The sequence below is a fragment of the Fukomys damarensis genome, unplaced genomic scaffold, assembly GCF_012274545.1.
Source record: "Fukomys damarensis isolate Sample0158 unplaced genomic scaffold, DMR_v1.0_HiC HiC_scaffold_15, whole genome shotgun sequence".
NCBI classification, from domain to species: Eukaryota; Metazoa; Chordata; class Mammalia; order Rodentia; family Bathyergidae; genus Fukomys; species Fukomys damarensis.
Window position 1 is genome coordinate 27,429,233 of NW_022900927.1, and position 18,489 is coordinate 27,447,721.

Genomic DNA, 18,489 nt, shown 5'->3' on the forward strand with positions numbered 1-18,489 from the left:
AGAGAGAGAGAGAGAGAGAGAGAGCTTTCTATAAATATTAAAATCTAAGGCCATGTTAATATTAACCATTCAATCATGTTGGTAATATTCCTATTTGTTTAAAGAATAGACTAATCCCTTCCATTCAAAAGAGGAAGCATATAGTCAAAATTGAAACATACTGAGAAATACTAAAGAAGAGATAAACAATAATACTTTATCAGGCTTTTCAAATGTTGGATCAAGAAAAATATACCCAATGAAAATAAAATTAAATTTTCCAAATATGTAAGAACCAGGAGATAGCATTCCTCAGATACAAGTAGAGAAATCAGCAAAAATTGTCATAAGGTGAGAGATAAAGTCCCCTTAAGATTTAATCTTGATTCTGGAAGGCTACATTTTTTACCAGACCATCTACCTGAACTTCATCAGTTAGAATGTGTGAATAAGTCTCCAGCTATTCACAGTCCTAGCTTTTAGTCCCACAGTTCACGCTTCAAAATGTAAGTTTGAGTATTTGCCCCTACATAAACATCCTCCATTTTTACCCTCAAATTTCAAGGTTATCTTATAAGAAGTGATAAATAATCCTTTCAGTTGATCCCAGGAAGGAACGCAGTTTGATTTATCCCAAGGAAGCACCCTGCCATCCACATATTATCTTTCCCTTGTGATAAAATAACCTTCAGCATTCAAATGATAAAGGTTTAGGAAGGTCAAAAATACAGCCTTAGGAGTATGGAAATGCAAACTAAATATGACTGCAAAAGTGTAGGCAATTCAGACAAAACCCAAAGTTGAGTGGTAATATGCTAAAAGTTCAGGTTGACACATTCGTTGTAAATGGCCCAATGGGAAAAAGAAATTAAGAAAATCTATGTGGAAATAACCACCAAATGTAATGAACACATTTCAAGTTTTGGTCTTCCTCTTACTGCAATGTCCATTTTTAGGACATTTTGTAATTTGCAGAATTGTAGGACAGTTATTGAGAAGTGGTTGTCAGCTCCTTCCCACATTTTGGGTTCAGTTCATTTTACAGTGTGAGGGTATTTGTTTGTTTTGTATTTTCTTATTTAACTTTCCCTCTTCTGGTGCAGTTTCTGTGTACAATTCTCTGTTTTAAGCCAAGATTACCAAACTGAACAGCTTGGTGTTTAGATCCCTCGGCCTTGCATTACAATACAAACGCAGTCCAGACAAAAGTCACCACACTAGGCTGAAAATGTGAACCCAGCTGCCCCAGATGAGACTCCAGCTGTGATGCTGACCTAAAATTATTTTATACCAAAGAAGCAAAAAGTGCTTTCATTATATTCTGAGTATCACAAATCATACACCAAGCAAAAGCAAATTCCAAAGTAAAATATTTTAAGAGGAAAAAAGTTCCTCCAAACAGAAATTTTGATATTTTTATTATAAATGTTTTCTAATATAAGAAACTGATAAGGGATCGAAGGAAAATGTAAATGTCAATGATACTAACCACCTGAATAAACTATTGATACTATTTTAGAATATTTCTTATATTTTTATGAATTTACAAATATACTTAAACATGCATATATGTGACTAATACAATGTTTAAATTTAATGTATCCTATACATATTTTTACTTGATATATAAATTTATAGACTGTGTAACTAAAAATTGTTAATTGCAATATTTAATGGCTACCTAATAATTTAAACAATTTTTTCATCTTACTGAGGTCTTTATGGCAAATACTTTTGGTGAGGCCCCAAATGGCCATTCCAATCTCATTCTCCTCCTTCACTTCTACAAATGCTACAGGATCCATTCACTCAGTGTCCCAGGCTCCTTATACGTGGGGTGGCCAACTGGAGAAATCATGATGGAGACTGCTAGACATAGTCTAAAGGCGTCTGCTTTCCATCTAAAAAGAATGGATGAGATTTGTACTATCCAGTGAACAAATCCTTTATGTCCTTGATTAAACTTATTCCTGAGTATTTTTAGTTTATTTATCTTGGATGATATTGTAAATGACGCGGTTTTGTCACTTTCTGTTCTTGGAGAAATTAGTATTAAATTCTGGTAATATTTACAAACACAATGGATGTTTGTGTAACAATTTGTATCATGCAATTTTATTGAGTATGTTTATTAGTTTTTATTGCATCTTTAAAGTTTTTGGAAGTACATGGGCTTGTCATCTGCAAAGACAATTTTGCTTCTTCTTTTCTGATGTGGATAACTTTTGTTTCTTTTTCTTACCTAAGTGGTCTTGCTAAGACTCCTAGACGGTGTTAAATAGAAATAGTGGGAATGATACAAAAGGGAAAGCTTTCAGATTTTTATCCCTAGAATATGATAGTTTCTATGGGCTTGTCATATGGAGCTTTTATTCTATTGACATACATGCCTTATTATCTGATTTGTTGGAAGTTTTTAATCATGAACAGATATTCACTTTGTCAATATAGTTCTGCATTTATTAAAATAATTATATGACTTTCAGCCTTCATTCCGCTAATGTAGTGAAGTATAATCAACCCAAGGATAAATTGTACTTGATCGTAATGTATGATTATGTCCATATGACTGATGAGAGAACTTGAAGAACAAATAAATGGAAATCTGGCCTATGTTTATGGATTGGAATATTTATAGCCTTACTATGTCCATATTACAAAGCAAGCAACAGATTCAATATAAAATATTTCTTTCACAGAAATAGAAACAAGCCTAAATTCATATAAAAACACAGAAGTTCTCAAAGAATTGAATCAAACTTTAATAATGTTGAAAGCATTCACTTCACTTCCAATCTTAAATTATAACATAAATCTATAGTAATAAAAATAATTTGACACTAGCATAAAATAGATAAGTAAACAGAATACAATACCAACATATATATATGGTCATCTGCATTTTTACAAAAGCATCAGAAATAAACACTGAAGAAAGGATAATTTCTACAATGAATTGTCTGGTAACAATAACCAATTTACGGAAACAGCCTAAGTGTCATGTCTATGTCTGGAGAAAGAAAATGTGGCATGTACTTATTATATACAATATTAATTCTTAAACTACATTCTAATAAATAGTAGCTTAGGAGATATTAATCTATAGTGCTAATAATCAGCAAAGTTTGGGCTGTAACAGCACTTTTCAAACTTTAATGGCTTACTAAATGTTAGCATTTTCTCTCACAGCCCTCCGGATCAACTGAAGGGTTTCTATAAGCAGTCAAATGACAGCTCTCCAGTCATTTCAAATTAAGATGACTCAATGTTACTCCTTGTGGCTGATGATTGTTTGCTGAGACGGAGCGAGAACTACCAACTAGGACACCTGTGCGTAGTCTTGACATGTGAAGTTTGCTTCTGACATTGCATGGGAACTTTCCCTTTAATTCACTACATAAAGCACCCCTGTCTAATTACACGAAGAAGACTTTAAAATTAGACTTGGCAGTGTTGTTTTCCTATTTTCACTGATACTATGTAGGACCTTGCTGATCTTTCCTAATCTCTATCATATCAATTGTTTCATTAACTCTGCCTCCCAATTGGTTATCACTTACGTGTTTATAACCTGACTTATTCTTCTGTATAGATTTTTTTCCTTTCATGCACTTGTTTTTCTATTTCCCCCTACATTTTATTATGAAGACTTTTCTACCACAGGAAAATTTAAGAACTGTATGGGAAACACCCAGAACCTGGATTAAAAATTAAATTTTGTTTTTTATCCCATCATAACCTGTAACCATTCCTCTATCCATCTACTCTGCATTTCAATATTTCTTTTCTTTTCTTTTCTTTTCTTTTCTTCTTGGTACTAGAGATTGAATTGGGGACTTCACTAAAAATTACACCTCAGCCCTTCTCTGATTTTTTTTTTTTGAGACAAAATCTCACTAAGTCTCTAAATTACTCAAGCCGAGCTTGTGATCCTCTTGAATCAGCCTCTATAGTAGTCATTTTACCACAGCTGCAACAAGATACCAGACACCTGTAATTAAAAGGAGAAGTTTACTTTGGCTCAGTTTTATCCGGGGGTTGGCTGACTCCAAGGCAAAACCAACAAGGGAGAACCAACATGGTAGAATAGCATGGCAGCCAGGAAGTAGAGAGAGAAAGAAGCATCCAGGGCAGAGAATATACCCTTCCAAGTCACGCCCCGAGACCCCAGTTCCTTCAGTCCCAGTCCTACCTACGCATACGTTGTGGGACATTTAAGATCTTAACTGTAACAGCCTCCTAGAGTTTATTTTCATATCATTTCTTTTCTTTTCTTTTCTTTTTAGTTTCCAAGTAAAAATTAGAATGTTACACTCAAAATAGAACATCCACTAGAGTTCAACAGCTCTTTTCTGAGATATCATTTATATACAAGGACACATGAATCATAAATGCATACTCACTCTATTTTGAGTTTGGACAAATGGAAATTTGTAAAACCTACATCTTTTAAAGATAGTTTACTTTTGCTACTTTTTAAATTAATCCCTGCTCCTAACTTCAGTCTAACATTTCACATGAACGGAAGCACGGTTTATGAATTCATTTTTGCCTTTCCCCCTCGGTTCAATGTTTTAAGGCTCCCTGCTTGTTGCTACATAGAGCAGATCTTTGTCTTTAGTTGTAAACAAGTGCAACATTGTTTATTTGGCTCGTGTTGCTGGACATTTGGGCATATCCAGTTTGGCTATTAATTTCAAAAAAATGCTAAGGACATTATTGGACAATTCTTTTGTGGACATACATTTTACTTTTTCTTGTTTATAAAAGAACTATATAAGTTCCAGAGAATAATATCTTTTACCAGGAATTATTTCATCTTTCCTCTGTCAGGTAGATAGAGAAAAGTATATGTCTGCATGATCCTTCTGTGCTTTGAATTACAGTCTGCTAGGTCTTTGTCTTTTTAGCCTTAAAAGGCTGTGAGAGATTCAGTAAAAATTTAAAAATTCTTCAGTTTTGCTTTTAATCATCCTTCTCCACTTATCTTCAAAATAAAACTATTTTGAAGTCATGAATTTAAAAAGACTTCTTCCTTCCATGAGGTATTGGTTTCCTAAATACCAAGAAACTAAAGATTTCATTCTGGTCTGTAGAAGCTCTTGAAAGTCTAGCTTTTGAATTTCTTGTGTGGCTCAAATTTCAACAAATCTCCCAATGGAAAAACTAACCATGCATTTTAGGCCCCTTGTGTTCCCAGTGTGTTATTCAAGCCCTGTGCAGCTGCTGAAATCTTTATTGTTTTGTCTTTTACCCAGAAGAGATTCACTGTCTGGGTCCAGCCTGATTCTTAATAATCTACTACAGGAAAAACTCCACAGGAGAAGTGGTCTGAATTTCTTCCTCATATAGGGTTGGCACAGGAAAGATCACACCTTCAAGTACATACTACATGCATGCACACACACACGTGCCCACACACAAACACACACTTTCATCCTCCACTCTCATCTACAATGCTTTCATAGAAAATCAAGCACATCAGAAGGCCATACCCACCTCTGCACCACCTTCAAATCCCTAAAGATGTAAGAATGTGCAAATGGGACCTAAGGAAGAAATGGTTCTCATTCTGCCTTAGAAACCCCTGCTGTACAGTGGGGATTGATTGTCAATCTTCTTGCTGCTGCATAGTCTGCACCATAAAACTGCAAGCAGTTAGCAACCAAACCTACAATGTAGGAAATCCGCCTCTCTGCCTCAACATGATGAAAGGTGTCAAGATGCTGTATCATACTTCAGATCCCTCTGACCTGTGTTAAGAGAATTTATGCTCACTGTTATAAATGTGGTAATTTTAAATGTAGCTAATTTTAGAGATAAATTTATAAGTTAACCAAAACGCTAATTTATATGAATGAACTAAAACAGTAAGGAAGAAACAATAGTGATAGTGGTCATACTCTAGCCCCAAAAGAGAGCTCAAAATATCCTCTATCATTTTCTACCTTACAGAGAAGCATAAGTATAGGTAAATGAGGCATACAGACAATATGTGACAATAATGCCCAGGGTAACAATTTGAATAATAAGGAAAACATTTAAAAGCCTTGCTTCTTGTCCTGTGAAACCTCACCAAGTCATTTCAAAAGAAGGCAATTTGGTCCATCAGGAGACATTCTCCACACTACAGTGAGCAGGACAGCCTTCCACAACAAAGAATTTTTTATCATGCTCTGCTGTTAAGCAAAATAAATCAGACACACAAGCTTAAATGTCTCATGGCTTCTCTTATGTGAGAAAATATAGTTATAGTAAAGAGTAAACTAAAAGACAGATAATAGGAAATAGGGGAACCTTTGGCAAAAAAGAAGTGGACAAAGAGATGGAGGGAGGGGAAGGAAAGAAAGTTGAAGAGGACAAAAAAAGAATGAAGATGTGTTATGTATACAAACTCTCTGAAGGGAATATAATTATTAATACTGCAAACATGTACCAATAAAAATAAAAATTAAAAGTTATCTATCCCAAAATAATAATGTGCCTAATTTGAAAGATTACATGGTTTATATTATACATGTCAAAATGCCCAATGTTCACATACATTATTTTTACTTTTCATTATTAAAATAATTCTGCTATGCAAATACTACTAATTTTATTTCACAAAAGAAAATGGTCCTGTGTGTGTGTGTGTGTGTGTGTGTGTGTGTGTACAGACAGACACATAGGTAGATAGATGGACAGACAGACGTACAGAATTTTAAACATTATAAATAAGATGACAAAATAGTGTATTTTAATTACTTAATTTTTTTCAGTGTTCAGAAAATACTGTGAAAACTCAAATATTGCATATTTTGACCAGTAGCTCATAGAGCCAAGAGTTAACCCGTATCTTTCTCAATCTAAACCCTTTGGTTCTGAAGTTTGGATAGAAAAAAATTTAAAAACAGGAAAAAAGGAGGCAAAGAAATTGGGATTTTAAAACTATATATACTTTTCTTCAAAAAAAACAAACACCTGCAACTTTAGGACACAAAAATTACTCAAGCCCCTTTTCCTTCCATAGAAATCACTGGAAGGAAAGTTTATCTGTCAATTTCTTTTATCTTGCTTCATATCTGCATCTTTGCTCTCAAGAGACTGGACCTAGAATGTATCATGCTGAATTCATTGTGAAGTCCTTCACAATTTTACAAAGTTTATTTGACACATTATTTTCTCTTCAACACAGACTGTCAAGTGGAATTTTCTCCGCCTATATGTAGATATACAATCTGGATCTTCAAAACCTGAGATTCAAACACAGGTTGTTCTTTCCACTCATTTTACTAGGAAAACCATTCAGAACTTCATTTTTCTCATTTTGCCATCAGGGTTCTTCCGTACTTCTAAACTTTTGAACATAGTGGCACACATAGAAAGTGTTAATATTTCCCCAGTCCCTAGAGAAGCACAGGTGTTTTTGCTGGTCATACTGGAACTTCACTTGCCCCAAGGCTTTCCAAGTCAGAAAATCTGAAAGAATGAAAAACGTAGCACACCTATGTCACACATTAGTACATTTTACACAATGACAGATCTATTTACTCTCATCTGTGGACTTTATAAAACCCCACTCTTTACCCCGTTGCACATTAAAATATGATAAAAAATAAAGAGATAAATTTATATTAAACTTGTCTTAGTTGTTGTTTTGTTTTTTTTCAGTGCTGGGGGAAAAAAAATCACCCAACACTCAACGTTACAGGAATAAATGTTATTTCTGCTCACACTTTGTAGAGGTTGTAGTTCATAGTTGGCTGACTCTAAGGTATGGTGGCACAACGACATGGCAGAGGAGAAACAGTCCACAGCAAGGCAGGCAGGAGGCAGTGAAGCAGCAGAAGGAGCAGCTGTAAGGCTGCCTTCTTTCGGTCTCTTCAGATTCCATCCGGGACACAAGCCTGTTGACTGTTGCCACCCACAGCCAAAGTGGGGCTTCCATTGTCCACGCCCTTAATCCTATTAGCACAGTCTTAATCCATACCCACACACCCTAAATCCAGCCACCTGTGAAAGGCCCCTCCTATGCCCGAATGAAGGACACCCATTGGGGTGACATCTATATACAAGCCATAACAAAACTCAAATGATTATTGCCCACCTCAGGTGTCTTATGCATACAAACTTTATGCTGGTATTCCTCGTGTGTTGTGTTATAAAATGATTAATTCAAAAGATTTTCAAGATATTATTGAAGATACATTTTTAAAAACAATTTCCTGTTAAGAAACACAAATGACTATATTTCACGATGTTTTCTCTTGTTATAAAAAAATCACTAAGAAAAATGTGAATTATGATATAATCATTCTTTTCTATTACATTATTAATCTCTATTTTATATATTATTATCACTCACTTTATCTAACAAAAGCATTTCTAATGAAATCTTAGCTCAAATTTAGTGTAACATATCAAGAAATAGAAATAGAAATCTGACATAACAAGTCAGTGTAAATGAATTTTCCTCCCTCCCTATGTCACTTTCAAACCTATTTGTTCATCCATTTGATTTTCATCTCTTCAAATAATACTTCACAACCCCCATAGCACCATAAGTAAGTTATAAACCTTTTTGAATTAAATAATTTCACAGTTTCTTCTTGACTAATCTTTTCCTCTAACTAATCCAGAATTACTATGAAATATGCACAAATCAAATAATCACATGCATACTGTTTCTTACTTGAATGTGATAATTGTTAATATTTTCTTGCAGTGTTTTCTATTATCATGAATAAGATCCCATCATTTCACTTCACAAAACATGCTGAAAAGATTAACCATTTATAGAGATAGAATTTATTAAATATTTTATTCTTTCATGGGTTTGGGTTGAATTGTGATTCTGATGGTAAAGTCTGAAATATTATAATCTATATCAGAATGTTTAATAACTTTTTAATTGCTAGGTACTTAACAATATTTGTTAATGTAGTCTGGTTTGAGAAGTCAGTATCTCAGAAAATATGCCTATGAATGAATTATCCAAATCCTAAACCCAACCATTCAAATTTAAACATATATATCCATTCTCAAAACAAATACTTGATATTTGCATCCTGTGCTTTTCATTTTAATAGGAATTACACAAAAAGAATTATTTGTGATAAGCCTTCACTGATAACCAAAACAAAGCTTAGCCCTAATGCAAAGTAAAATTTTCATGTGGAAATAATGTTTAGCACTACAACTCCTGCTTATAGTCACACACACACACACACGCATGCATGCATGCGCACACACTCAGACACACAATCACAAATATACAAATTCTTTTTCCTTGTTTCTTCTATGTAAAGGATTGTGTTTATGAGTTGAGAAAATATTAATTCTAAATTGGCTTATAAATCATAGCTCACAATTTTTAGAATATTAAGAGAAAAATGTTTCAATCATAAATCTGTTTAGCTTTCTCTCCAGTTTAAAATTGTTCAGTAATTCCCCCTCTGCTCTTAACATAAATTCTACGTCTCTTGTTAGGCACCCAGGGCCCTTCACGATCGGAGCTGACCTTATTTTCTAGCCTCATGGCTCATCCCTTCTCTCAAGCCTTCTGATCCCATCTGGTCTATCTGATGTTCCTGGTACCCACACACCGTGAGACTGCCAATCATGCCCTTCTGTAGGAATGCTTTTTCCAGGCTACTACAGCTGAAAAGCTGAAATATTTTTCATACCGAGAGGAGTCAGAATTCCCACTTTAACCTGTCCCTGAAGTCTTATTTAACCACTTGCCTTCTTCTGCTGCCTTGTGCACACCTCTTCCTCAGTTTAAGCACAGAAAGCTTCTAAACAAGAAAAATGTTTAATCCACATCCAGGAAGCACACAGAACCATAGAATTTGTATTTTCCACAGGAACTGTATACTTGTTTCAACTTAAACTTATTTTCTCTAATAATCTCATTTTTTCAGTTAAATCATATTTTATGCGATATGAATACATTTCTGAACAAATAAACATAACTGTATTGACTTAAATGCTGCCATCAAAATTATTTTAGAGAAAATTGTCTTTATTAGGAAGCACATATTTAAGCCAATAGGGAAAACTTATGCCTCTGAGGGAGTGTATTGACAGGCTTCAAGACAACAAAAGAGAGCATAAAATTGCTCTAAATTAACAATGAGGAGGAAATTGTTGGTAGGAAATAGAGTAAAGAAGAAAGGAGAGGGAGGTAGTAAGGTAAATATAAGATTTAAACTAGAAACCTGAATATTATGGAGGATTTAAGAACAAAGCAATTTTAAAATTAATGGGAAGATGATTTTCTTAATATAACACAGACTGGTATATCTTTCAAACACTGAGTAAACAATGTTTGCCTAGAGCAACAGCAGGGACACTGGGACTGGTGTTGCAAGATGACCCCTACACTGATCCTTAAATGGCGGTGATGGAAGGTTAGAATCATGTGTAACTGTGAGAAGATGCGAACCTCTTAATTTAGCAAGAATGTTCAATTGGGATTTATGGACATCCATGGAAAGTAAGTTGTCAATTCAAGCTATATTTTGAGGACAGTGTGACTCCACCTGACAGCTAGTATGGAAGAAAATCAAAGCCAATTAACTTACACTGAAGATGCTTAGTAGGAGTAAGCTTCAAAGGATCACCCTATGATGAGAAAGAAGAGTAATAATTGTTACAGGATTTTGACAGGGATGGTTAAATCACTTTTAGATAATTTCAGGAACAATGTAAGGGCAAATCAAAAATAAAAATGAGTTTTCCTTCTGGTTGAAAATGAAGGAAGAGACTGACTCCTATTCCCTTTTCTTAGACTATTTACTTAACACAACTTGTGAAATTATTTCTCTGCCTCTTTGAAATGGGGGTAAGTGTCTTTAGAAGCTAAATAAGCCTCTTGCAGGCTTAATGACCCAGGGATGTCTTTCTCAAGGAACTAGAATCTGTCTCTTTGAAATATGAACATCAAGGGAAGATAAAACCCCTGCCCAGAAATTTTGGAGAAGAGTAAGAGACTAATTTTACCAAGGCCATGGATCCTAGTTGCAAAACTACCTCTTAGCATAAAGATGGAAATTTATTTTTCCTTTGTTAGAACCAAGAAACTGGGACAGATGGTCTCCCCAATTTCAAGGTGAATTCAGAATGCATAAAAAAGATGTTACCAAGTCTTCTCACTTAAAGAGTTGATATTGTTTCTATTAAAAACATGCATATAAGGATTTGTACAAGCCCGGCTATGCAAAAGAATGAAATTGCTTGGTATCTCTGCCATCTCTTCAACAGTAGCCTGTGATGTCCGTGACATTGTTAGTCGGGTAGTGGGACATTAGTGGGTCTGAGGGACAAACTAGGTGAGGGTCCAAAATTGCATGACTTTCCTGAAGAAACAGAGACTTCAAATTTGTTAGGTCTCAGACCTAACGCAATCCTATGGAGCACACTGACATTTTAAGATTACACACTGCACATGCCTTCTGATACCTCACCACCTGGCCATTTGTTCTAAAACAAGGAGTCCAGCATTCCTAGCTGCTATAGTCTGTGTGGGGACAATATCAGAAAAGGAAAAGCTCGTTAAAGGACCCCCTACCTTGGGCTATAATCTAGACTAAGTTAAGAACCTAACTTTCTTAATTTTTTTCCAAGTTTCTTACACAATTAAAGCCCCTGAGGAAATACTGACCATCTAAAGTGGACAGAAAGACGTTTTCCAATTCCAAAGTAAATTCTAAGTAAAATCTTAATAAGTGTCATGATCATGTCAGTTCCCTGAATCACAGGAGTAACCTGCATGCACCTCTGTGGCACAGCCCACCTTCTTGCTTGAAGGTAACTCTCCATATATCCTCTGTACAATACATTCTACCAATACTTCTGCTCAGAACCCTTGTATCTTCTCTGAATTCTTTCATAAGGGAACAAAGAACTGAGGACCAAGAAATGAGGAGCAAGTTTCTTGATGCATCAGAACCCAGCTTCCTGGTGACAGTATTTCTGTTTGTTTATTCAATGATACAAACATTTCTTGCTCTAGTACTTTTGTGGACAGATTTTTCTGGGTTGGGAGAATTTTTCTTTTAATTATATCCCCCAGCAGTCGGTCAGTTTCTCCGAACAGGAAAAATGTTTTTTTTTTTCCTTGCGGATTTGCAAACACTGCACAATGTGTAATCAGTGGACAGTTTGGATTGTACTGAGCACAAATGAGAAAAGAGTTGTTATAATTCGGGACCAAGATCCCAAGGGTGAGGAAGAATAATTATGGGAGGGAAAGGGGATGCAAGGACCAGCGAGGACCAGAGTGGAAAATTCTCATATTTTCAATATCTATAACACTAGCTCATAAGGAATAGCAAACATTCATGTATTGATTTCCCTTCTCTCATGAACACACACGTATACAAAGAATTATGGAACTCATATCTGCATCCTTGAATTAAGAACTGCTAAACTTTGGTCAAGTTCTAGTCTGCATTACAAATTAATTTCAACTAGGTTCCAGCTCTTGTACATATAACTTGCAGGTTAAAAGCAGAAGTCTTCTTACAGATATCCGGGAACTTTAGTGAGTTTAATGACCTTGTATCTCAGATCCTTTACTGGAAAGTCTAAATGGGCTACCAGAATCTATTGCCACTGCAATATTTTGCAGTTTGACCTTTCCTCTATGGTAGTTTTGATGGATTGGTTGCTGGATTTTTAAACACTGTTCTAATAACCTCTGCACTATCCTAACCCTGTTTTCATTATGTAACATTCCTCCATTGCATACAAGCTCTATATATTCTTCAGTGGCAGATCATTTTGCAAGGTCCTCACTAAAGAAAAAGTTGGTGCAAAGAATTAGAAAGAAAGTAAAAGAAACAGCAAGACATTGAAAAATAAATAACAATCTTGACTAGAGTTAGCTTAATTTCCTATTAGCATAGTCACCTCCTGCACTTTGCCAATATTATAGGCTCTTTTGGGAGAAAATACTGTAATCCCTCTGCTTGCTATAGTACAAATGTGATACAGTGACAAACCCAGTTAAAATTTCCCTTCTTTTATGATCCTATAACTTTGAAAATTTCTCCTCCGGTTTATGTTCTGGGATTTAACTGCTCTGAAGCATTAAGTTGCTGAATATAAAAAAACTAACTTTCTTTGTTTAAAAGAAAAGCAAACATTTGAAATAGGGATGTATAGTGAATGCTTTCTCAATGACAAAAATAATTAGCCATGAAATCTTAAAGCTAGAGAAAACCAGGAAGAACATGTAGTCTAAATCTCACATAAAGACTGCTAAAACAGATGCAAATGAAATTTCAAATAAAAAAAATGGCAAATTGAACACAGAGTAACATTCTCAAAATTTGCTATAAAAGTAGGAAAAGTTAGTAAGACAAGGCTGTTTCAAAAGTATGTGGATTATGAAACCTTGGTAAGTCTAGTGGTACAATAAGAAATATGAAAATCGCTATATAATAGATAACTCTTTAAGCTATGAATTACATCCTTAAAATTACCTTCAGTTTTATTAAACTTTAGATGGACTCCTTCCTATTTCTAGGGGCCTGGTTTCTCTTTTCTAGGGTGTTTACGAAAATCTTTACTTATAAATTATTTTTCCCTTATTCAGATATATAAATATTCTTCTAGCCTCAAACCCAGTGACTTTGAAAAAGAGCCCAGTCTATCAAAAACTTGGGATCCGTCCTTTTGAAACACAAACATCAAGAAAGATAAGTCTCTATCTGTAGATTTCTACAGGATAGTTGGAGCCTGACTTCAGTGTACACCAATTAGCAAATATAGATAACATACTCACATTAATCAACCTTCCCTCCAATCCTTTCACTCCAGTACTTTTCCATTAATTTACACCAGGACTTAAAAATACCCCATCTTTTGTTTCAACAGAATTGAGTTCAATCTGTCTCTCCTGGTGCAATAAACATTCTCCTATGCTTGTTTAATTTGTCCAGCGAATTTTTCTGCTCACCATTGATTCTGCCATCCTAATCTCAGCGTGTGTAGCATCAGAGTGAAAAGGGTCCCTCCAAAACTAGCCAGCAGCCTAGAAGGACACCTAGTTTGAAAAATATGCTCAGTGGGCACATGCACACATACACACGCAAACACACATACACACACATTGTGAACAGTAACAATTGAAAGAAGCTGAAAGGTACATGGAAAAGAAATGGTAAACAATATTGATAAAAGAGTGACGACCACGAGTAAGTAAAAATTAAGTACTGAATGTTACAGAATGTAAGAGCAGAAAGGACAGGTAAAGGGAAGTGACAGATAGGTGGGCATGAAGGGGAGAGGAGGGAAGTTTCAGAAAGAGCAAAGGAGAAGAAAGATGAATATAGGAGAGAGTGGGAAATAGAAGGAGGATAGGGGAGAACATTGAAGTTGATATGGTGACAGCAGGAGTACAAGTCATGACAGAAGCTGATGTTGCCCAGCCCAGCCAATTAGTAGAGTGGTCACTAGTGTTCTAGACTTGCCGTCATGTCAAGGACTGTTTCCATTTTCCATTACACCACATTGAGACCAGCCAATAATTTCTGGGACAATTTTTACACTTTTCTACTTCATCTTCATTGTCTACAGAAGAGCCTCATCCCCCAGAGTCTAAATGAAAACTGTAAATTACTAGCACTGAAAAAGGGGTGGAAACATAGTTTTTGTAGATAGGGAGGGAGGAAGGGGTTGAAGGGAGAGCAAGAGGAATGGGGAAAAAATAAGAACCAAGATTGATTATGCAAAGGTATAAATTTCCAACAGTGAATGTCATTATATTGTATAACTTAAATGTACCAATAAAATTATTTTTTAAAAGGGGGTGGAGAAGGAGGGAAAGAAGAGGATGGGTTAGGTGAAAAAAAGGGAATAAAGACACAATGTATATATACCAGTCCTCTAAGATGAATAAAATTGTTATTTATCACAAACATATACTAATAAAGAGGAAAGAGGCCATTATTAGGGAAATTCTTTTCGAATATTTGTCTCCCCTAATGGACTTCTACTTGGCATATGATGTGAATGGATTTTTTGGCTTAAAACATAGCCTTCTACCAAAGAACTGTGAGTAATACTATAATTAAGAAAATAAAAGTTAAAGGAGTGTCAGGAAGGAACACCTATAACAGAATAGGTAAATTTATGCTTCAATTATGTTTGCTTTGAATTTCTTCACCTTTTTGTATATTTCAGTTTCTACCAAAAACAAGAGCAGTGATTCCCCCCTTAATGGCAGTTTTGTTTTCTACAGTTTCAGTTACTCTCAGTTTAGGTCCAGAAATAGTAAATAATTTATGAAGTTTTTCTATTTCATTATTTTTTTATTTTATTATTGTTGTTTCTAAACTCTTACTGTGCCAAGTTTCTAAATTAATTGTTACTATAAGTATGTATATGGGAAAAATTTTAGTATATATAATATTTGATACTATCTGAAATATGAAGCATAGTCAGGGGGTTGGGACATATATATATATTTTTGCAAATAAGTCATGATGGATTATATATGCTTGAAGTAAATTGGGGGCTTAGGTCTCAGACATTCTCTTTCTCAGTGCACATTATTACCTCATGGTATTAGACACTTGCATCGTCACTGCCCACCTAACATTGGTGATGTTGATAGACCTCTTGCAAACCTCACACCGGACCACAGGGAAACTTGAATCAAGTTTTTTTTTAGGGGGTGCGTTGAGACAGGGTCTTACTATGTAGTTGAGACTGACCTGGAACTCACTATGGAACCAGACTGGTCTCGAACTCAGGGTGATTCTCCTGCCTCAGCCTCCCAAGTGCTGGGATTATAGGCATGTGCCTCCATGCCCAACTTGAGTCAACTTTTTAATCTCAAGAGAAGCAAATAAAGATTTCATCTTCTGCACCTTCTACTGCCCTTCTTATCACATGCTATAATCTTGAATCTCCTTCACCAGGTGTTCCACCAGAATTGGATATCCCAGAAGATTAGAAAAACATTCTATTCTATTTCTATTATCAGTATCCAACATCTGTCTTGACTTAATAAATGTTTATTTATTCAATTAATAAATTATAATTTCTCTGAATACAGATACAATTCGTTAAACTAAAATGGGATAAGAAAGTAAATTTATCTAGTGTGCATCTATGGAAATTGGTAGTGACTACTTGGGGAGGTGTGTTGAGAAGGTCTGGGAATATAAATACTAAATACATAGATGAAGACACAACACACCCACATTCCCTGAAAAGAGTATTAAAATCAACTAGCAATATTTATTATGAGCTAAGTAAGAAAAGTGTACTGGCATAAATGACACTTATTTAATATCTTGGGATCAAATAATAAAAATATGTAACACAAAAATTATATTTCATAGTTATTTTTCAAAGATTTTAACATAATTTAAAACATTTAATTTTGTCAACAACCTGGATTCTTCCTTTACAGATGTGAGAAAAGAGTTCAGAGAATTTAAATTATTTTCCAAAGTTTATGGTTTAGAAGGTTAATAACTTGCTAATCTGGTACTCAAACCCAGTTTCTAATAATGACAAAATGCTAAGATATCCCCTCTACTCCACATGGCATTCTTTTATATTACCTGTAATTATATTCAGCTCATGTGCAAGCATTCCCAAGCAATACGTGAAGGGCTACAGTTTGAGCATAATTATACCATGGAAATAGACCAGCTGAAACTGCAAACTGAGCAATTTTATCAAAATGTATCTGGATGTGTCCCTTACACAGCCCAGTTGCATTCACAATTACTAATTATATGTTTTATACAATTCAATGCAAAGCCCAATATAGGCCAAATCATTGGAGATTATTCAAGAGTTAGTTTAAAAATACAAATGTCCCGATAGTGATTGAACTGTGATGGTGAAATGAAGATGACCACCTCACCCTGTGTGTTTCCTATTGCCTGGAAAGGTCAAGTTAGCATAAATAAGCAAATACCTTTAACTGCTACATTCTAAGTATAATGAGTCTAAAAAAAAAAAAAAAAACATACGATACAAAAGGCTAAAATCTAAAACAGCTTAGTTCAAGGCATGATTTTCCAGAAGCTCATTTGATATTATTTTGTCTTAATCTCTTTATTCACAGTTCACTTGTCCAGTTAACTTCTTCAGGAATTTGGAAACATGACCTGCAGAGGAGTAGTTGCAGAGGTTCCTCAATTCTCTATAAATTCAGCAAATTCAGGGGGTGAAGGGAGGGCAGGGGTATGGAGAAAAATGAGAACCAAGACCTTGGAAGCCCCTGAATGGAGGTGTTAGTGCTAACTTTTGAACATTTTTATATGCAAGTACCTTCATCTTGAGAAGCTGAAAAGTCTCAGTCCAAAAAAAAAAAAAAAAAAAAAAAAAAAAAAAAAAAAGGTATTTCCTTGCAGAAGCAACTCCAGACATATTCAGCTGCCTCATCTTTGAAAAAGGAGCCAACCATCCTCAGCAGAGAAAAGATAGGCTCTTCAATAAATTGTGCTGGAAAAACTGGATTTGAACTTGCCAAATATTAAAACTAGACCTGTATCTTTTGCCATGCACTAAACTAAAATCCAAGTGGATTAAAGATCTAAATACTAAAACAGAAACACTAGACTTGCTGGAAGATGTTAGGCAGAACTCTTGAAGACAGTGGTATAGGAAAAGACTTATGAACAAATCCTCAGTAGCACTGGAACTAGTACAAAGAGTCAACTTGGGTCTCATCTTTTTACAAAATTTCTGCACTTCAAGAGAAACCACCAACAGACCAAAGAGACAACCTACAATATGGCAAAGATTTTACTAGCTGTTCCTCAGAAAAAGTCTACTATCTAGAATATGTAAAGAACTAAAAAAAAGACCCCAAAATATAAAGATCCAATTCAAAAATGGGCATCTGAAATGAACAGACACTTCTCAGACAAAAAAGTAAAAGCAGCAAATAAACATATGAAAAAATGTTCAGCATCACTGATCATTCAAGAGATGCAGATGAAAACAACACTGAGATTTCACCTTACCCCACAAAGAATGGCTGCTATCATGAAATCAACCAATAACAAATGCTGGCAGGGTTGTGGGGAGAAAGGAACCCTTCTCCATTGTTGGTGGGAGTGCAGGCTGGTGCAACCACTGGGGAAATCAGTATGGAGATACCTCAAAGAGCTGGGATTAGAGGTCCCATTTGACCCAGCTATTCCTCTGCTAAGTATCTTCCCCAAAGAATTAATAGAACCATGCCACAGTGATATATGCTCACCCATGTTTATAGCTGCACAGTTTGTAATAGTTGAAGCTTGGAAACAGCCCAATTGCCCATCAACTGGAGACTAGATAAAGAAGGGGGGGTGTTTAATAAAATGGACCACTACACTGTCATAAAAAAGAGAAACTAGAGACATAGGTAAGTGGATGCACATTGAGGCCATACTGATAAATGAAATAAATAAGACACATATGTAAATACCAAATAATTTCTCTGGTATGAAAAACTAACAGTGTAAATAGGATCAAAATGTATAATTGATATTGTGAAATAGGAAAAAATGT